This window comes from Coregonus lavaretus, assembly GCF_964263955.1.
Source record: "Coregonus lavaretus genome assembly, contig: HAP1_SCAFFOLD_507, whole genome shotgun sequence".
Classification (NCBI taxonomy): Eukaryota; Metazoa; Chordata; class Actinopteri; order Salmoniformes; family Salmonidae; genus Coregonus; species Coregonus lavaretus.
The window spans coordinates 6,120-25,741 of NW_028160496.1; the positions used below are offsets into that span (position 1 = coordinate 6,120).

General features: G+C 47.3%; 2 pseudogenes across 2 annotated transcripts in view; both read right to left on the reverse strand.

The window, feature by feature from the left end:
- Positions 1-2,111: 2,111 nt before the first annotated feature.
- Positions 2,112-19,622, reverse strand: part of LOC311121744 (2-hydroxyacyl-CoA lyase 1-like) — a 73,058-nt pseudogene continuing 55,547 nt past the window's right edge. Inside the window, exons 9-10 of the transcript in view lie at positions 3,986-4,091; positions 2,112-2,195 (exon numbers count right to left, since the gene is read on the reverse strand). The product of the transcript in view is annotated as a 2-hydroxyacyl-CoA lyase 1-like (transcript). The remainder of the gene's footprint in view (positions 2,196-3,985; positions 4,092-19,622) is intronic.
- Positions 6,192-19,622, reverse strand: part of LOC311121748 (serine/threonine-protein phosphatase 6 regulatory ankyrin repeat subunit A-like) — a 43,455-nt pseudogene continuing 30,024 nt past the window's right edge. Inside the window, exon 25 of the transcript in view lies at positions 6,192-6,199. The product of the transcript in view is annotated as a serine/threonine-protein phosphatase 6 regulatory ankyrin repeat subunit A-like (transcript). The remainder of the gene's footprint in view (positions 6,200-19,622) is intronic.

Here is a 19,622-nt window from a genome sequence, read left to right on the forward strand (position 1 = left end):
TAGACATCACCTCCCCAACATTCCCAGACCCAGTGTAACCCCTCTTCTCTAGGTAGACTTCCATTAACTCCTCCCACTCCAGGACAGAGTACTTATCTGAGCCATCACCCCTAAAAAGAGGTGGAGCACTAACATCTGACTTCACAACCAGATTCAGCTTGGACGCATCAATAAAGGTTGACCCACACTGCTCAGGCAGGGGAAACTGCTGGGGTTGGTGAGGGGGACGGGCAGGAGAAAGACTTGAAACCCCAGGCTGCAGTAAACTCGCTCTGATAGATTCTCCTATCTCTGAACAAATCTGCTTAATAAGGTCACTAAGCTGACTCGGAGGCATCCCATTATCACCGAGTACTGTGGATGATGGTACTTCAAAAGACAGAGGTGGGATACCCTGGTCAGGTGGAACAAACAGCCTACCCCTCCCAGTGCTTGCAAACTCAGGACTAGCAAACGCTCTACTCCCAGGAGCTGACTGTACAATTGGTGTAAATGGAAGGACACCCCTCCCTCTACCCACACTAAAATCCCCAGCATAACACGTCTTATGGATTTGAGAATCTTCCATGGCTCAACAGAGCACTAAAATACAATGTAATTTAGTGCATTTAAATACCCCAAAAAATTAATGCAATAAACAAATTCATCCAAAACATACAAATAAGCACGAATACCTGTATCTAATGAATATGCTACATTCACTTTCACTGTTTACAGTATATATTCACTTACAGTAAGCCATCAACAAATTCACATGCGCAGGTCGTGCACCTCATCCACATGCACAGCTCCGGCGGTCGGCTTGAGCTGACCAGTCGGCAGGTCACGTAATTAGGACACTGCCACAACTGGAATTCTGATGGTTGGATAATTTTTATTCGACCTGCACACGAAGAGACAACACACAATATGTTAGCTCTTGGTGCAGCCACAGCTCTCGGGCACCTTGCTAGTTGAAGGTCAGGCAAAAGAGAACAGGTGCTGCATGCACACATTCCGTGCCTAACAACACACTATACAATACAAGTAAAATGATATACAACATAATTCTGACAAAATAAATGACATACCTGTACACGAAGAGACAACACACAATAGCTTAGCCCTTGGTGCAGCCACAGCTCTCGGGCACCTGCGTGAGCACATAGAAACTCACTGTCTAATCAGAGACTTCAACACATTAGTTCCCACAATGAGTTCATCAACCTGCCCATCAACAATAAGCACTGGGACTACATAACAGAAGCCATAAAGTTGCATTTTTAAGTCACACATGCCCACTGGGCTAGTTTGTTCCCACCACAATCCACCAGGATAATGTCTGAAGGAGCTAGAAAGTTCCCCTCTACCACTCCTGCCTCCCTCAACCGAGGTACAATATCTGCGCGCAGAGTAGTAGCCATGGACCCACTATCTAACATCCCCTTCAGCTCAACTTTATCCTGTACTAGCACAGTGGTGTAAAACAAACTGTCTTTCTGATTAATTCTCATTGTGTTCTGAAAAATGACTGTGTTGTTCTTGGGTACTGACTCACAAAAGTAAGAATAAACAGATTGGATATCATCATCAGTGGAGGAAAAATAAGAATGCCCCACATTGCCCTCCTCAGAACGGAGGCTTTCTAGTTTTCCTGAGACCTGCCAGTCTGTCCACATCCAGGGTTCTGTCGCTGCCCAGCCTCACTACAGTCAAAGCTCATGTGGCCCGGAGAAAAGCACTTGACGCACAGCTGGTGCATCTGACAGTGAGCTTTGGTCCAGTGATTAGTGCTTCCACAGTCAGCGCACTCATGCTGACGTTTGTGGAACTGTTTACGGGGCCCTCTACATTTAACATGTTTAAGTCATTTAGCAGACGCTCTTATCCAGAGCGACTTACAGGTAGTGCATACGTAACTTTTTTTTTTCATACCCCCCGTGGGAATCGAACCCACAACCCTGGCGTTGCAAACACCATGCTCTACAAACTGAGCCGGCCATTCCCTCCACTACCCTAGGCGACGCTGGTCCAATTGTGCGCCGCCCCATGGGTCTCCCGGTCGCGGCCGGCTACGACAGAGCCTGGATTCAAACCAGGATCTCCAGTCCCCCAGGACTGTGTTGTGTTACCTGCTTGACAATAGTATTGATGTCCCCCAGGAGAGCAGCAGCAGGTTGCACGTTGTTCCCCATCTCCTCAGCACACAGATCAACCTTGACATTGACCTTGACATAAATAACGTATGTGGAACGTTACTACAACATACCAGCAACGACACGACAGGAAGAGCGCCGTGCGTGACACATGTAACAGCAGCTGGAGGAGTGGCCAAACCTCAAGCTAAACACAACAGAAATAACCAGGCACCACCACATAATGCTAAGGCTGACACACACACGTTCCCTTTTATAAACCGGGTGACTCGAGCCCTGAATGCTGATTGGCTGAAAGCTGTGGTATATCTGACCGTATAACATGGGTCACGTTGAGGGAGGAGGTCAGAGACCTGGCCGTGTTGTGCCAGGATAACAACCTCTCCCTCAACGTGACCAAGACAAAGGAGATGATTGTGGACTACAGGAAAAAAAAGAGGACTGAGCACGCCCCCATTCTCATCGACGGGGCTGTAGTGGAACAGGTTGAGAGCTTCAAGTTCCTTGGTGTCCACATCACCAACGAACTATCATGGTCCAAACACACCAAGACAGTCGTGAAGAGGGCACGACAAAGCCTATTCCCCCTCAGGAGATTGAAAAGATTTGGCATGGGTCCTCAGATCCTCAAAAAATTATACAGCTGCACCATCGAGAGCATCCTGACTGGTTGCATCACCGCCTGGTATGGCAACTGCTTGGCCTCCGACCGCAAGGCACTACAGAGGGTAGTGTGTACGGCCCAGTACATTACTGGGGCCAAGTTTCCTGCCATCCAGGACCTCTATACCAGGCGGTGTCAGAGGAAGGCCCTCAAAATTGTCAAAGACTCCAGCCACCCTAGTCATAGACTGTTCTCTCTGCTACCGCACGGCAAGCGGTACCGGAGTGCCAAGTCTAGGTCCAAAAGACTTCTCAACAGCTTCTACCCCCAAGCCTTAAGACTCCTGAACAGCTAATCATGGCTACCCGGACTATTTGCACTGCCCCCCCACCCCATCCTTTTACGCTGCTGCTACTCTGTTAATTATTTATGCATAGTCACTTTAACTCTACCCACATGTACATATTACTTCAACTACCTCAACTAGCCGGTGCCCCCGCACATTGACTCTGCACCGGTACCCCCCTGTATATATAGCCTCCCTACTGTTATTTTATTTTACTTCTGCTCTTTTTTTCTCAACACTTTTTTTGTTGTTGTTTTATTTTTACTTTTTTGTTTAAAATAAATGCACTGTTGGTTAAGGGCTGTAAGTAAGCATTTCACTGTAATGTCTGCACCTGTTGTATTACGGCGCATGTGGCCAATAAAATTTGATTTGATTTGATTTGAAATTTATTTTGACTGTTCGAATTACGTTGGTAACCAGTTTATAATAGCAATAAGGCACCTCTGGGGTTTGTGGTATAGGGCCAATATACCACGGCTAAGGGCTGTATCGTCGAGGCACTCTGCGTTGCATCGTGCTTAAGAACAGCCCCTAGACGTGGTATATTGGCCATATACCACACCCCCTCGGGCCTTATTGCTTAAATATAGATGTACTGTACAGCACTAAGACAGCCATGACATTATTTGGAGAGACCACAAAGACTTATAGAGAAGCTATATAATTGATAGACTAAATCCAATAGACTGAGTCAAATACCTTTATACCTGGTTACAATGAAATGTAGTTCACTATGAAATGACCTGTGACTAGGGTTGCAAAATTACAGTTACTTTCCCCAAATTCCCAGAAATCCCTGTTGGAAGATTCCAGAAATCAGAACGGAATAAGCAGAAAATCTGGAATCCGAAAAAAAGAAGGAAAAAAAAGAAACCCTACTGGTGACCTTTGACCTAGCTGGATGACCTTTACTTGGGTGTCAAACCTGGGGGGAAGGCCAAAGTGCAGGATCCAGTTGAGTCTGGCACCAAGTAGGACCACAACATCAGACTGGAGCAGAGCTCTGCAGTCCCCACCAAGACCATAGAACCAGGAGGATAGGAAGAGGAGGAGGAGGAGGAAGAGAGGAGGAGGAGGATAGGAAGAGAGGAGGAGGATAGGAAGAGAGGAGGAGGAGAGCAGGGACAAAACAAAATGTAATGAAAAGAGGCTAGTTATAGGAGTAGTGTAGTTGTTTGATTGACACCAGTTTACATTGACATGACCTGGCCAGGAGAGACTAGTTATAGATAGGGATTTCAGGAGTTTCGTGGTCCGTTCAAATGGTCAGGGAAATTCTTGGTCCTACTTATACAGTCAATGGTCTGTACATGAATATGATGCCAGCTGAGAGAAGGAGAGGCTGACCTGGAGCGGGCAGCAGCAACACAGTTGGGGTGATCGTCAGGCAGCACCCCTTTACCCATGGGGGTGGGCAGGAAGGGAAGGTCACACCCCTCCACCAGCTCCTTCAGAGCCCCCTCTGCTCTTCCATGGGCTGCACCTGCAGAGGGACACAGACAGAGGGCACTGCCACACGGATTTCAACAGACTGGTCTTCACAACTGGGATGCATTCAGCTGAGCAAAACGTTGTGCAACGTTCAGATAGAAATATAGCATGTAGAACGAACGTGCCTCTCAGACAGGTAGAATGAGAAATCATGTCAACAACATTTGTCGACTGAACGTGGCCCAGTTTTCAACTGAACCGTGGTACAGTGCTATATGTGTTACAGTGCGTCTCAGCTGGCTATTGATCTCTCTTGGACAGACGCACGTAACATAACTGGAAGTAGCGTCTGTCAACAGAATGGGATGTGACAACTTTGTTCCGGTACGCTGATTTTTCACCACTAATCATTTGGACAAATCCCGATTTCGCAGGTGCTCGCATCTTTTCAATTTCAGAACGGGAGGGGACATTTGGCCCATAAACTTGCCGGAAACTTGCAGAGAGTTTCCGTTTAGGGGGGTGGAGAGTTCGCAAGTGGCGTTAGTATCTTTCTCTTAACATCTCCCCAGACCTTATCCAAGTATCTGACGCAATTATGCAAGATTTTAGTTCTGTTTCCCCCAGATTATCTGGCTATTAAAAAAGCAATGCCTACCTTTGCCAATGATGAGTAAAGTCCGTTTGGCTCCTTTCAGGACCGCCAGTGCTTCTGTGATCACCATATGGTCAGCCATACTCACAGGAGGAGGTGGACTACAGGGCACCTCTCTGACAAAGGAAATAATAAATAATAGGTCAAACATTAAACATGTTACCTAGCAACTTTATTGCATATGTAAATAAACCATGAAGGTCTATCGAGGCTTATTGCTATTCTCTGATGAGAATATTTTGATATAGTGCTATATTTTCTAAGTAATTTAATTTCTGGTTCACTTCAGACGTTAAAAGGTATAACAAGATAAAATAAAAATGACTACGGTGATGTGAATTCAGAGGTATACATATTCAACAGTAACACATTAGTATACATTTTAAATGGATGAAAGACAGTGATGGCCACTAACCTGGCTCTGCTCCTGTCCAATTTAGCATTGACCATGTCCCCAGATATGTCTACGTATACAGCACCTGGACGTCCATACATGCTAGTGCGTGCTGCCTTAGACATACCAAACACCCTTAAATTCAGATCAATTAAGGCTGTGCTGTGCTCTTATGAAGCAGTTAAGGTACCTTGCTAAGCTGGAAAATTAGAGGTCAGAAAAAAGACAATTGCAGGTGATACCAAATGATATGAAGAGGACTACACAGAGGGAGTCAGAGTAGACTGTATACCTTCTCTACCACTGAGGAGATCATATCCAGACTGCTAGACCTAGCAGAGAACTTACTGTACAATCTGCATGCCTCCACCTGACAGAGAAAGAGGACCACAAATAACAAATTATTTCCTCTTTCAGCAATTAAACTGCTAGGGCCAGTTTCCCAGACAGAGATTCTCTATTGAGTTTGCTTTTTAGGCCATGACTAGGCTTAATCTGTGTCCTGGGAAACAACCCCCTAATGTTCAAAAGTCATAAATATCATGGTTCAATCGGTACCTGTGGAAACTCTTGAAACGCCCCAGTGGTCTCTTGGTTTTGATCGGAGGAGCCTCCAATAACAATCACAGGCCTACAGAGAGAGAGGTATCACACAATGACATCAACTGACAATCTGAGATAGTTTGGAGTCCTCAGATCATTTTTTGCAGTGTGCGGATAGCATCCCTTCTTTTGAAAGGACCACTGAACATGAGTAGTAGGGTCTTCTGTTTGTGGAGTTCTAGCATACCAGCAGTTCATGTTAGCGTTGGCCATTCCACCAAGTGCATGGATGAGTCCCGGTCCAGACACAACCAGACACGCACCTGGACTGGAGAGGAACAGACAGACAGAGGGACAGACAGGAAGACAGGCAGACAGACACACAAAGGGTCAGACAGACAGGCAGACATAATTAGCAATGCAAAAAAGCTATGAAACTGACCCTCACACACTACACGCTCCTGTAGTCTATGTACGGGTAGTTAATATCACATGATTTGGGGAGAGCTGGTTTAGTAATAAAAAGGTGGCTTATGGCTTGTTCATTGCGCATTCCCACATACTTGATTCCTGAGGCTTGAGCTGCCTTAGCTACTTCAATGACTGGAACACCAACTATTCCAAACATATATTCTACATTCTGTAGAGAGTTACATGTAGATACAGTATATTTACCTTTTTTTAAACATTTTTAGTCATTTAGCAGACGCTCTTATCCAGAGCGATTTACAGTTAGTGAGTGCATACATTTTCATACTGAATTGTATATGAATTGTTACAATGTAGTTTAGATTTTCTTTGCATTGACACACACATTGGCATGCATCAACAAGGGTGTTAACATATACTATTCCACATAAACATCTAAATGTTTTTCTACAACAATATTAATAGTTAGCTATACCAGTGCAATGACCTATGGCACACTTTCACAACTCATAGTGTTACATTCTCACTGCCAAGGACATGATCAGTGACTAATATATTATTAGCAACACGGTTACACAGTATAACACTGTTTTATATATATTGCACACACTTCACCTGAGCTTTTAGTGCCTCTGCAATGAGCTGAGCCCCAGTCACATCTTCCATTATTATTGTCGAGAAATCTGTTCAAAGTGCAAACGCGGTTAGCAATGATTTCTTGGACTTGTTGTTCAGTAGCTTATAAATCGTGTTTAGATCTCTTGCAAATCATTAGTTTTGTCTGCTTTCCAGCATGCATTACATGAGTAGCTTTTTCTTCTTCAGTGGGGTTTATAGGCAGTTGGCATCCAACGTTATGGTGCATTACTGCCCCCTATTGTACAGAAGTGTGGACATTAGCCGTGCAATAGCAGTCATGAATATTTAATAAACTAGTAGCATTTTTCTTTTTTTATTGCAAGAAATACATAATAAGCCCTCATTATGTGTTTATAACTGCACTTTACTTAACACTTAACTCAGTTAAGTCATTATGAGTGTATGACAGTATGAAAAAAAAAATGTATGCACTCACTAACTGTAAGTCGCTCTGGATAAGAGCTTCTGCTAAATGACTAAAATGTAAAATGTAAATGACTTGAGTGTATGCATTATAGATATAGGCTTCATAGAAAGTGTTACAAATGTTCTCCTGTCATCTTATAGGAGATCCATTCATGGATTTAGTTATGGCTTGAGAATGTGACTGGTCTACGGAGTTCTCCTTTATGTCTGTCTTTATATGTGACAACAACTTTTCTGTATTATGTGTATTTCCACAATCAATAATCATAAACGGTACTTCACTATGAATACTTTTGACTATGTGGTTTGAAGTACTTTACCGTTATCTTGCACATACATGAAGACTACTATAGACAGAAATCAATGCAGTAATGTTTTATTAAATAAAGGCTCTGATTAAAATATCATATTAATAAAATCAGGCATTTGGCTAATTCTTCTTCCCAGAAGCTCCTGTGAATGGTTTGGAGATGGCTCTGGAGAGAGCGTGTAACACCCTGACTATGAGTGGGCGTTTACGGGACTGGGACTCCTGGGGAGCAGGGGCCGGTGTGGTTGTCAGGTCCTCCTTGGGTGGGGAAGTGGATGGAACCTCTGGAACCTCACACTCAGCATCTGTCATGAGAACATTTCATAATCAGAAAATGAATGTGTGTGTTTGTGTCTGTCCGTCTGTCCGTCTGCCTGTCCGTCTGTCTGCCTGTCTGCCTGTCTGTCCGTCTGCCTGTCTGTCCGTCTGTATGCCTGTCTGCCTGTCTGTCTGTCTGTCTGTCTGTCCGTCAGTCTGTCTGTCTGCCTGCCTGCCTGCCTGTCCGTCTGCCTGTCCGTCTGTCTGTCTGCCTGTTTGCCTGTCTTTTTGTCTGCCTGTATGTCTGTCTGCCCGTCCGTCTGCCTGTCAGTCTGCCTGTCTGTCTGCATGTCTAACCGTCGGTATGCCTGTATCTGTTGTCACTGTTTTAACAAGCTTGTCATAGGGTGATACATCAATATGACATTATCGATGCTTATCACTTACCCTGTGAAATATGAGTCTCTCTGAGATGTTTGGTAGGCAGCGCATCCTGTTCAGGGTGTCTCTTCGGTTCCCCTTTTGTCTTGAACAGCTGTTGACAAAACACATCAGGACAACTGAGCCTGTGTAAAATACAGAGTGTGCATCCTAAAAGGCACCCTATTCGCTACGTAAGGCACTACTTTTGACAAGGGCCCAGAGAGCTCTGGTAAAAAGTCGTGCACTATATAGGGAATAGGGTGCCATTTGGGACTCTCCCATGTGTATTAGGATTGCATTACAGTGTCCTCACTCAACCTCCTAAAGACAATGACAACAGTTTTGTTCTAATGCTGAGAGACAATAGGGGTGTAGTGAATCTGTAGGGTAAATTTCAGCCCTGCCTTACAGAGGTAATCTCAAAACACAGAGCACCCTACCTTAATCATGATCTTTGGAAACTTATGCATTTTCGGTAGGAAACGCCACTTCCTGTTCTTCTTAGTCTCTTCCCCTCTGGCAGAGGGAAGACGGGCCATGCCGTCAGCCTTTACATCAGCCGGGCTAAGGCTCCTGGCAGGGAATTCCTCAGTAGCATTAAGGTCAGCTACAACACCATGAGTGATGTCACTTGTGGCATTGCTGGTGTCTGAGTGAGAAGAGCACGCTAGTGTGACCGACCTGTGTACAATAACTGGGAGAAGAGGACGCAGCCATTGAAGTCAGTCACTGCATCCCAAATGGCATTCTCTTCACTTTATAGTGCACTACTTTTGACCAGGGCCCATAGGGTCTGGTCAAAAGTAGTACACTAAATATGGAAGAAGGTGCCATTTTGGACACAACCAGTGAATTTCACATCATAAAACGCAATGTATTGAGCATCATGTTACAATTAAGTCCTATGCAGATGAAAATAGGTACTTTCACTTACCATCCTCCATTGTAGACTTGGACACATAAGTCAGGCTGTCCATCACCACGTCTGTCATCAACTTGATGACCTGATCCAAAACCATTTCAGCCGATGGTGGCATAGGCCTTCCCATACACTGCCCCAGGAGTCTCCTAACAGAAGTCTGGGCAAAGTTGTAAATGAGCTCTGAGGCATCGTCCTTTGACAGCTTCCTCAGGGCTGGTTTAGGCAGCGCTGGTTGAGAGAGGCTTCTGTGGCCAACCATGGATTGAAGCTGGCGGTTTATGGTTATCTCCTGAATGAGACCATGGACCTTTGCGATCAGGTTGCCAGATGGGCTTGAAGGGCTTCAACTGACAGGAGCCTATCCAGATGTTCTTCTGCTGAAGTCATCTCTGGGTCGTCCGTCTTCAATGTGTCCATTATAGTTTTCACTATGATATTGGTGTCAGATATGTTTATTTCTTGTTGGCTCACAAGCGTTGACCGTGAACCTGTCTCGTCCATTGCGATAGAGGTATGGGATTCTGTCCTTGTGATTTCATCGGCAGCGCTCATGTCAGGCAACTGGTCAAGGCTCTCCAGTACAGAGTCTAACATGTTAGTGGCTATCAGACACTCCTCACTTGCAATCTGCCCAACAGATGAACTCTCAGAGTTGGCCACTCTACACTTGATCACATTTAGGATCAAGCTGAGCGTCTTCTTTGCAGTTTTGCTAAAGCCTTCTTGGCTGACTGCCACTGTTACGTCTTTTAGAGCCACAAGAGGTTTGCAACTTTCACTCAATCCACTGCCGTGGAGAGGAGAGGCTCTCTTCAAACTGTTGTTGCTCACAACTGACATACTCCTGGTGGGCAGAGTGACATCCTCACTGCATGTGTCAATTATATGGTGGTCTGTTGAAGAGCCACTCGAAGACACAAGGGCTTTAGACCTTTTAGCCAAACAGACTTTTGACAAAGGCTTCTCACTTCTCACAGACGGAGGGCGGCTCCTGTCCTCAACAAGAGCAGTGTCAGCGGACTTAGAATGTCTGAGTGTCTCCACAGGGGCGGAGTCCAGCACATATTTGGCTGTGGTGACTGACACTGGTGGAAAAGAGAAAAAGATGTTCAGTCTATCCTTTACTCTGTGGTACATGGTTTGAGCAGCATCCAATAAGTTGTCAAAGACAACTCTGGGTTTGAGCTGGAACTCCAGCTTTTTCTCTCCTAGTGGGAAGGAGTCTGCGTCATCCACAGTGTACTGGGATACACTTTCAAGGTCTTGCATGATAATATTTACTATATCTTCGGCTGTAGAAACCGCATGGTGTGAGAAGGTGGTGCTAGGCATGCTCTGTAGCAAAGAATGGCTGGCTTTGCTAGCAGCTCTGAGAATGGTCTCACTCACAATGTGTTTGGCCTTAGCTCGGAACTCAGCACTGTGAAAGCTCTGGATGGAAATGTTAGAGGTTCTGCTGGCTGCACTAAGAGATCGCGTGAGTGTGGCAATCTCGGCTGATGTCACATCACTCGAAATGGTGAGGTCCTCCAATTTCGAAATTATCGAGTCCAACTTCTGGTTGAAGTCGAAGGATGAATTTGACGTGCTCTCCCCAACGGAAGCGGAGCAGTCTTCCTTTGAAGTGTCCACCCTCAGCACCGAGATCACCTGTTTGATTACCCCTTTAGTGCAGGTGTCGAGGGTGAGCTGGTAGGCTGAGGCTGGGGACTTAGAAGGGTCTTACTGTCTGTCTTCTGTACAGGAGACACTGCCAAAGTGGCCTCAGTTACAGGAGATTCCTGCACAGTGGCCTCAGTTACAAGTAGTCCAGTTGCAGAAAGCTCGATTTGCACAGGAGTATTTTTTCCCTCAGTGAGATGGTGGGAGGTGAACAGCTTCCTTAGTTTGTCCAGGGTTTTGGTATAAATCTTCTGGGAACCTGAACTCACTTCCACCCAGAACATTTTGCGACCTGATTTCGTACGCATGGAGGCCTTATTGACCTCAGATACCTCATGCAGGTCGGAAATAATTCCACCAAAGAGATCAGAGGATGCCTCCTCAATATTCTCTGAGGAAACATGGACAGATAGGATTTCCGACAGTTTCCCACAAGTGTCGGTTTTATCCAGCGCAGCAGTATATGTCACAGCTGCATCCTGAATGACCTGAGTGATGCATTGCTCAGCTTTGACAATATACTCCTCCACTGGTTGACCATGTAGGATGTCAACTTTATCAGCAGGGAGCTCCTTCTGAATACTCACATTCTCCTCTGATGGGCATGGGTTGTTGAAGATAATGCTCTCAGTGACCATCTTAGAGGAGGCGAGAGATGAGTCGAGAAGCAGAGATCTGTATATTGTCGAGGTGGACATCTCTGGGTGCTTTATCACAGCAGCCTCCTCCAAAATGGCCGACGGGCCCTGGAGGATGTCAGAGATATCCATGTCCTCAATGGTCTCTACCAGAGACGATAGTAGGTCTCTGGCTGCCAGGTTGGTAGGTCTCTGGTTCTCAAGCTCTGTTTTCATTGCTTGACAGGCAGTTGCCAGAGCAACAACAGAGCGAGAACACAACTGCTTCAAGGTGGAGTCAGAAAAAGATGATGACAGATCTGTCATGGACATGGTGGAGAGTTGACTCTCAGAGACAAATGGGCTGAGTTTGACAGACACCTGTCTGACCAAGTCCCCAGCAAGAGCTCTCATATCTATTGCTCCACTAGCTGAGTTGTGGGAGCAGGCACTCTGTGGCCTTGACGGGTTCCTGTTATCCAAAAATCCTGTTATCCAAAAAACCTCAAGTACAAGATCCACAACATCGGATGACACTTCTGTCACTCTGTTGTCGGACAGAAATGTACTTGGATGAATGGTGCCTGCATTCACAGTCCAGTCGCAAATGGAGTTTTTGGACTGACTCTGGACTAGTGGAACTAGACAGGTTTCACTTGGACCTTGGCCAAAGAGCTCTGCCATTTTGAGCAGAACTGATCTTAAGACCTTTGACTTGGAAATGTTCAGCAGTGGGTCGTTGTTGGACAGTCTGGTGGATGGTCTGCTAGCCGATCTGTGAACCACTAGGCTTTGTATTTCTGCCGAAATGGCAGTTAGAAAATAGGTCAAGGGGCTGGACGCTCTCCCCTCATTTCCTCCGTTGGCTTTAGCCTTGATGATGCTATCTATGATGATGACTATGACCTGTCCAGCCATAGGACCCAAGATGGCCTCAAGCTCCCTCTCTAACTCAAGGGGAGACTTGTGGCCGAGCGCAATATGCTCTATGGCATGGGAATACATCTTAGAAGTCGCCATGCTTAGCATCTCTTGGGCAAACTGTTGACTTGCTGAGATACTTCCAGTCAGCAGAACTAGAGTTCCCTGACTGACACTTCGCATTAGCTCAGCCAATCTGGAGTTGAGAAGGTTTATAACCAACTCGACAATACCCATCATAAACTTGCCGTCCGTTGACATTTTGCTAGGTCTGTATTTCTCCTGTCTACTCCGTTTGGGCAGCGGTACGATGTCACCCTGCGACTGGCCGCTCTGGACCATGTCGAAGACAGAGTCCTCAGAGATGCCAAACACAGATCTCAGTGGTGCTGAGTGTTGTCTGTGTCTCATCTCTCTATCGCCACCCTCAGGTGAGGAGACATATCGCTCTTCGTTCTCACTTAGCAAAGAGGTCATGGACCTGCAGAATGCACAACATAAATGAATAGATTATGGTAACAAAATAAAAAATATGATCCAAGAATTTGGGACACAAACTCAACCTTGTTATTATTATTCAAAGGAAGCATTGTGAACCATCTCAAACCACACTCAGAGCAAACATTAACATTCAGAGTAAACGTTTTAGAGTGGTTGTGTAGTATCTAAGTAGTATTTCTCACTAAGTGGATCTGGAATGGATATTTGTACCTATAACAGGAAATACCTGCAAAAAGAGGAGGGGATAGAGCTAGTTATCTGTGAGAGGAGGGGATAGGGCTAGATACCTGTGAGAGGAGGGGATAGGGCTAGGTACCTGTGAGAGGAGGGGATAGGGCTAGGTACCTGTGAGAGGAGGGGATAGGGCTAGGTACCTGTGAGAGGCGTGGATAGGGGTAGGTACCTGTGAGAGGAGGGGATAGGGCTAGGTACCTGTGAAAGGAGGGGATAGGGCTAGGTACCTTTGAGAGGCGTGGATAGGGGTAGGTACCTGTGAGAGGAGGGGATAGGGCTAGGTACCTTTGAGAGGCGTGGATAGGGGTAGGTACCTGTGAGAGGAGGGGATAGGGGTAGGTACCTGTGAGAGGAGAGGATAGGGCTAGGTACCTTTGAGAGGAGGGGATAGGGCTAGGTACCTGTGAGAGGAGAGGATAGGGATAGGTACCTTTGAGAGGGGGGGATAGGGCTAGGTACCTGTGAGAGGCATGGATAGGGCTAGGTACCTGTTAGAGGCATGGATAGGGCTAGGTACCTGTGAGAGGCATGGATAAGGCTAGGTACCTGTGAGAGGCGTGGATAGGGCTAGGTACCTGTGAGAGGAGGTGATAGGGCTAGGTACCTGTTAGAGGCATGGATAGGGCTAGGTACCTGTGAGAGGAGGGGATAGGGCTAGGTACCTGTGAGAGGAGGGGATAGGGCTAGGTACCTGTGAGAGGCGTGGATAGGGGTAGGTACCTGTGAGAGGAGGGGATAGGGCTAGGTACCTGTGAGAGGCGTGGATAGGGGTAGGTACCTGTGAGAGGAGGGGATAGGGGTAGGTACCTGTGAGAGGAGGGGATAGGGCTAGGTACCTGTGAGAGGAGGGGATAGGGCTAGGTACCTGTGAGAGGAGGGGATAGGGCTAGGTACCTGTGAGAGGCGTGGATAGGGGTAGGTACCTGTGAGAGGAGGGGATAGGGCTAGGTACCTGTGAGAGGCGTGGATAGGGGTAGGTACCTGTGAGAGGAGGGGATAGGGGTAGGTACCTGTGAGAGGAGGGGATAGGGCTAGGTACCTGTGAGAGGAGGGGATAGGGCTAGGTACCTGTGAGAGGAGGGGATAGGGCTAGGTACCTGTGAGAGGCGTGGATAGGGGTAGGTACCTGTGAGAGGAGGGGATAGGGCTAGGTACCTGTGAAAGGAGGGGATAGGGCTAGGTACCTTTGAGAGGCGTGGATAGGGGTAGGTACCTGTGAGAGGAGGGGATAGGGCTAGGTACCTTTGAGAGGCGTGGATAGGGGTAGGTACCTGTGAGAGGAGGGGATAGGGGTAGGTACCTGTGAGAGGAGAGGATAGGGCTAGGTACCTTTGAGAGGAGGGGATAGGGCTAGGTACCTGTGAGAGGAGAGGATAGGGATAGGTACCTTTGAGAGGAGGGGATAGGGCTAGGTACCTGTGAGAGGCATGGATAGGGCTAGGTACCTGTTAGAGGCATGGATAGGGCTAGGTACCTGTGAGAGGCATGGATAAGGCTAGGTACCTGTGAGAGGCGTGGATAGGGCTAGGTACCTGTGAGAGGAGGTGATAGGGCTAGGTACCTGTTAGAGGCATGGATAGGGCTAGGTACCTGTGAGAGGAGGGGATAGGGCTAGGTACCTGTGAGAGGCGTGGATAGGGGTAGGTACCTGTGAGAGGAGGGGATAGGGCTAGGTACCTGTGAGAGGCGTGGATAGGGGTAGGTACCTGTGAGAGGAGGGGATAGGGGTAGGTACCTGTGAGAGGAGGGGATAGGGCTAGGTACCTGTGAGAGGAGGGGATAGGGCTAGGTACCTGTGAGAGGAGGGGATAGGGCTAGGTACCTGTGAGAGGCGTGGATAGGGGTAGGTACCTGTGAGAGGAGGGGATAGGGCTAGGTACCTGTGAGAGGCGTGGATAGGGGTAGGTACCTGTGAGAGGAGGGGATAGGGGTAGGTACCTGTGAGAGGAGGGGATAGGGCTAGGTACCTGTGAGAGGAGGGGATAGGGCTAGGTACCTGTGAGAGGAGGGGATAGGGCTAGGTACCTGTGAGAGGCGTGGATAGGGGTAGGTACCTGTGAGAGGAGGGGATAGGGCTAGGTACCTGTGAAAGGAGGGGATAGGGCTAGGTACCTTTGAGAGGCGTGGATAGGGGTAGGTACCTGTGAGAGGAGGGGATAGGGCTAGGTACCTTTGAGAGGCGTGGATAGGGGTAGGTACCTGTGAGAGGAGGGGATAGGGCTAGGTACCTGTGAGAGGAGGGGATAGGGCTAGGTACCTGTGAGAGGCGTGGATAGGGGTAGGTACCTGTGAGAGGAGGGGATAGGGCTAGGTACCTGTGAGAGGCGTGGATAGGGGTAGGTACCTGTGAGAGGAGGGGATAGGGGTAGGTACCTGTGAGAGGAGGGGATAGGGCTAGGTACCTGTGAGAGGAGGGGATAGGGCTAGGTACCTGTGAGAGGAGGGGATAGGGCTAGGTACCTGTGAGAGGCGTGGATAGGGGTAGGTACCTGTGAGAGGAGGGGATAGGGCTAGGTACCTGTGAGAGGCGTGGATAGGGGTAGGTACCTGTGAGAGGAGGGGATAGGGGTAGGTACCTGTGAGAGGAGGGGATAGGGCTAGGTACCTGTGAGAGGAGGGGATAGGGCTAGGTACCTGTGAGAGGAGGGGATAGGGCTAGGTACCTGTGAGAGGCGTGGATAGGGGTAGGTACCTGTGAGAGGAGGGGATAGGGCTAGGTACCTGTGAAAGGAGGGGATAGGGCTAGGTACCTTTGAGAGGCGTGGATAGGGGTAGGTACCTGTGAGAGGAGGGGATAGGGCTAGGTACCTTTGAGAGGCGTGGATAGGGGTAGGTACCTGTGAGAGGAGGGGATAGGGGTAGGTACCTTTGAGAGGAGGGGATAGGGCTAGGTACCTGTGCGAGGAGAGGATAGGGCTAGGTACCTTTGAGAGGAGCGAATAGGGCTAGGTACCTGTGAGAGGCATGGATAGGGCTAGGTACCTGTTAGAGGCATGGATAGGGCTAGGTACCTGTGAGAGGCGTGGATAAGGCTAGGTACCTGTGAGATGCGTGGATAGGGCTAGGTACCTGTGAGAGGAGGGGATAGGGCTAGGTACCTGTGAGAGGAGGGGAAAGGCGTGGGAGTGCGTGTGCTGCAGGCAGTTCTGGCGCTGGTGCACCTGCTGGGTCCTCCACTACAGCTGAATCTGACGCTGCGGCCAAGAGAGGTCACCTCTCCTGCCTCATTACTTCCTGAGCTTGGCGAATCAGAGAGCTCTATCTGCATGGTGAGGTCAAGGGCGGGAACAACCACAGTGGATGTAGACTCCATCACCCATGCTACAATATCCATGCACTTGGCACTAAACTCATGTCTGCTCATCTGCAATGTTAAAAGACCATACAGAGTTAGTTTGTTAAAGGGGCTGCACTGATATAAAATGTAGAACCATTTACTCAAGCTAGTCAATTAAAGCAGTGGTTCAGGATTAAAGGTCCTGCAGGATTTCCACAAATGAATGTTTGGTCCATTTTACCAACATTAACTACTTTAGAGGTGACTATAACTCACCCCGGCACGCATATTCTCACTCAGCAGATTCCAATGGCTGAAAAGTAAATAAATGCAAGTACACAATGAACTACATGACATTACCTCTATTATCTTAGACTATGTTATGGATGGACATTACCTCTATTATTTTAGATTACGTTATGGATGGACATTACCTCTATTATTTTAGATTACGTTATGGATGGACATTACCTCTATTATCTTAGATTACGTTATGAATGGACATTACCTCTATTATCTTAGACTACGTTATGGATGGACCTCTATGGAACTAGGCCACACCCAGACATCCCTGATTGGTTATTTGGTCCGTTGAGTCCTTTGTATTGGCCCGAGACTATGGGAGACTCTCAATCTCCTCGCCTCCTTCTCAAAACCCATTGGATGAGAAGGTCAGAAGGGCGGGACCTCTGGCTTTCTCATCCAATGGGTTTTGAGAAGAGAGGACACGAGGAGTATGCAATTGAGATAGGGAACATATCTAGGGGATGCATGGGGAAGCCAAAGAGCAACTTACTCGTCCTTCATGTCCTGCACAAAGGTGTGTAGGTCTGGGTAGCTTCTCTTTCCCCTGCTGAGGGTGAGGCTGGTCTGGGAAGTTTCATCCTTGTGGGTCACGGTAGTGAAGGTCACCACTGCAGCCTGATGGCGACAACAGAAAGCAGAGTTAGGCTGTAATTCAATTTTGCGTCATTAAAACACAAAATATCTCAATGAAATGTCATACATGTAATAGAAAAATACATCAAATACATCAACTTGTCCGAGAGAGATTTACATGGTTACAAAAACGTCACGCCACTTTTTTCCAAGATGGCGAAGTAGTGCAGTCCTGTTTCTGTTGTGTGTCTGTAAATAGCCTGTAAATACCCTGTTTTTTGTATTTTTCGTACATATTTCCCTATCAGACTTTTCATCCTTCTACAAAATATACTTTCCTGCAACCCGCCTCACTCAATGTGGAACGGATTCTATTATCGACTTACCTTTATCTAGAATCTAGAATCTCCAGTTGAAACTAGCTAGCCAGCTAACTAGCTACTTGCTATTAGCCACAGCTAGCGGTGTTTCACCCAGAACATTGGATTTTTTTCCGCGGGATTAATTTTAATCACTGGACATTGATCACCGGATATTCGGCCAGTCTGCACAGCGCGTTATCGACCCAGAACATATCAGTTTTTCCGCCGGAATCACTGAATCACTGGACCTTTAACTCCGGATTCATCGCTACCAGCTAGCTACCACCAGCCAGCTACAACAAAACGGACGCTGTGGTCTGGCTAATCATCCTGAGCTAGGCCCATCGCCCATCTCCCGGCTATCTACCTCTCTGTCAACCGGACGGGACCACCTAGTGTTGACACGGAGCCCCGCCGATCCTACACGACTGGTCTGCCGACGAAATCGTCTGATGTGGTTACGACGTTAACCACGAAGATTCCATCCATCTGCTAGCCCTGGCCCGCTAGCACACGCTAGCCGTGGCCTCTTACTAGTGCTTCACCACCGGACCTTATGATAACTCAGATATACAGCTGATATCTGCTGGACTGTTCCTTTTTACGGTACTACATCCTGTTTATGTTTAGCCTCAGCCCAAACATGGTTAGTTTATTGTTGTTTCGGTTATTTCTAATTGTACTATATCACTGTAGACCCCCCAGCCTAGCTAAACCTGCCTTAGATAGCTCCTTTGCACCTTCCCCTATACACGCGGAGACCGACTCAAATGATGACTCCAGCGATGCTATCTCTTTCATTGTTACCCAATGCTTAGGTTTACCTCCACTTTACTCATATCCTTCCATATCCTTGTCTGTACATAATGCCCTGAATCTTTTCTATAACACCCGGAAATCTGCCCCCTTTATTCTATGTACCCAACGCACTAGAAGACCAGTTCTTAAAGCCTTTAGCCGTATCCTTATTCTAGTCCTCCTCTGTTCCTCTGGTGATGTAGAGGCTAACCCAGGCCCTGCAGCCCTCAGTATCACTCCTACTCCCCAGGCGCTATCATTTGATGACTTCTGTAATCGCAAAAGTCTTGGTTTCTTGCACATAAATATCAGAAGTCTACTTCCTAAGTTTGAGTTATTCACTGCGTTAGCACACTCTGCCAACCCTGATGTTCTAGCAGTGTCTGAATCCTGGCTCAGGAAGGCCACCAAAAATTCTGAAATGTCCATCCCTAACTATATCATTTTCCGTCTAGATAGAACTGCCAAAGGGGGTGGAGTTGCAATCTACTGTAGAGATAGCCTGCAGAGCTCTATCATACTATCCAGGTCTGTGCCCAAACAGTTTGAGCTTCTACTTCTAAAAATCCACCTTTCCAGAAATAAGTCTCTCACTGTTGCCGCTTGCTACAGACCCCCCTCAGCCCCCAGCTGTGCCCTGGACACCATATGTGAATTGATTGCCCCCCATTTATCCTCAGAGTTTGTACTGCTTGGTGACCTAAATTGGGATATGCTTAATACCCCAGCCATCCTACAATCCAAGCTAGATGCCCTCAACCTCACGCAAATTATCAACGAACCTACCAGGTACAACCCTAAATCCGTAAACATGGGTACCCTCATAGATATCATCCTGACTAACATACCCTCT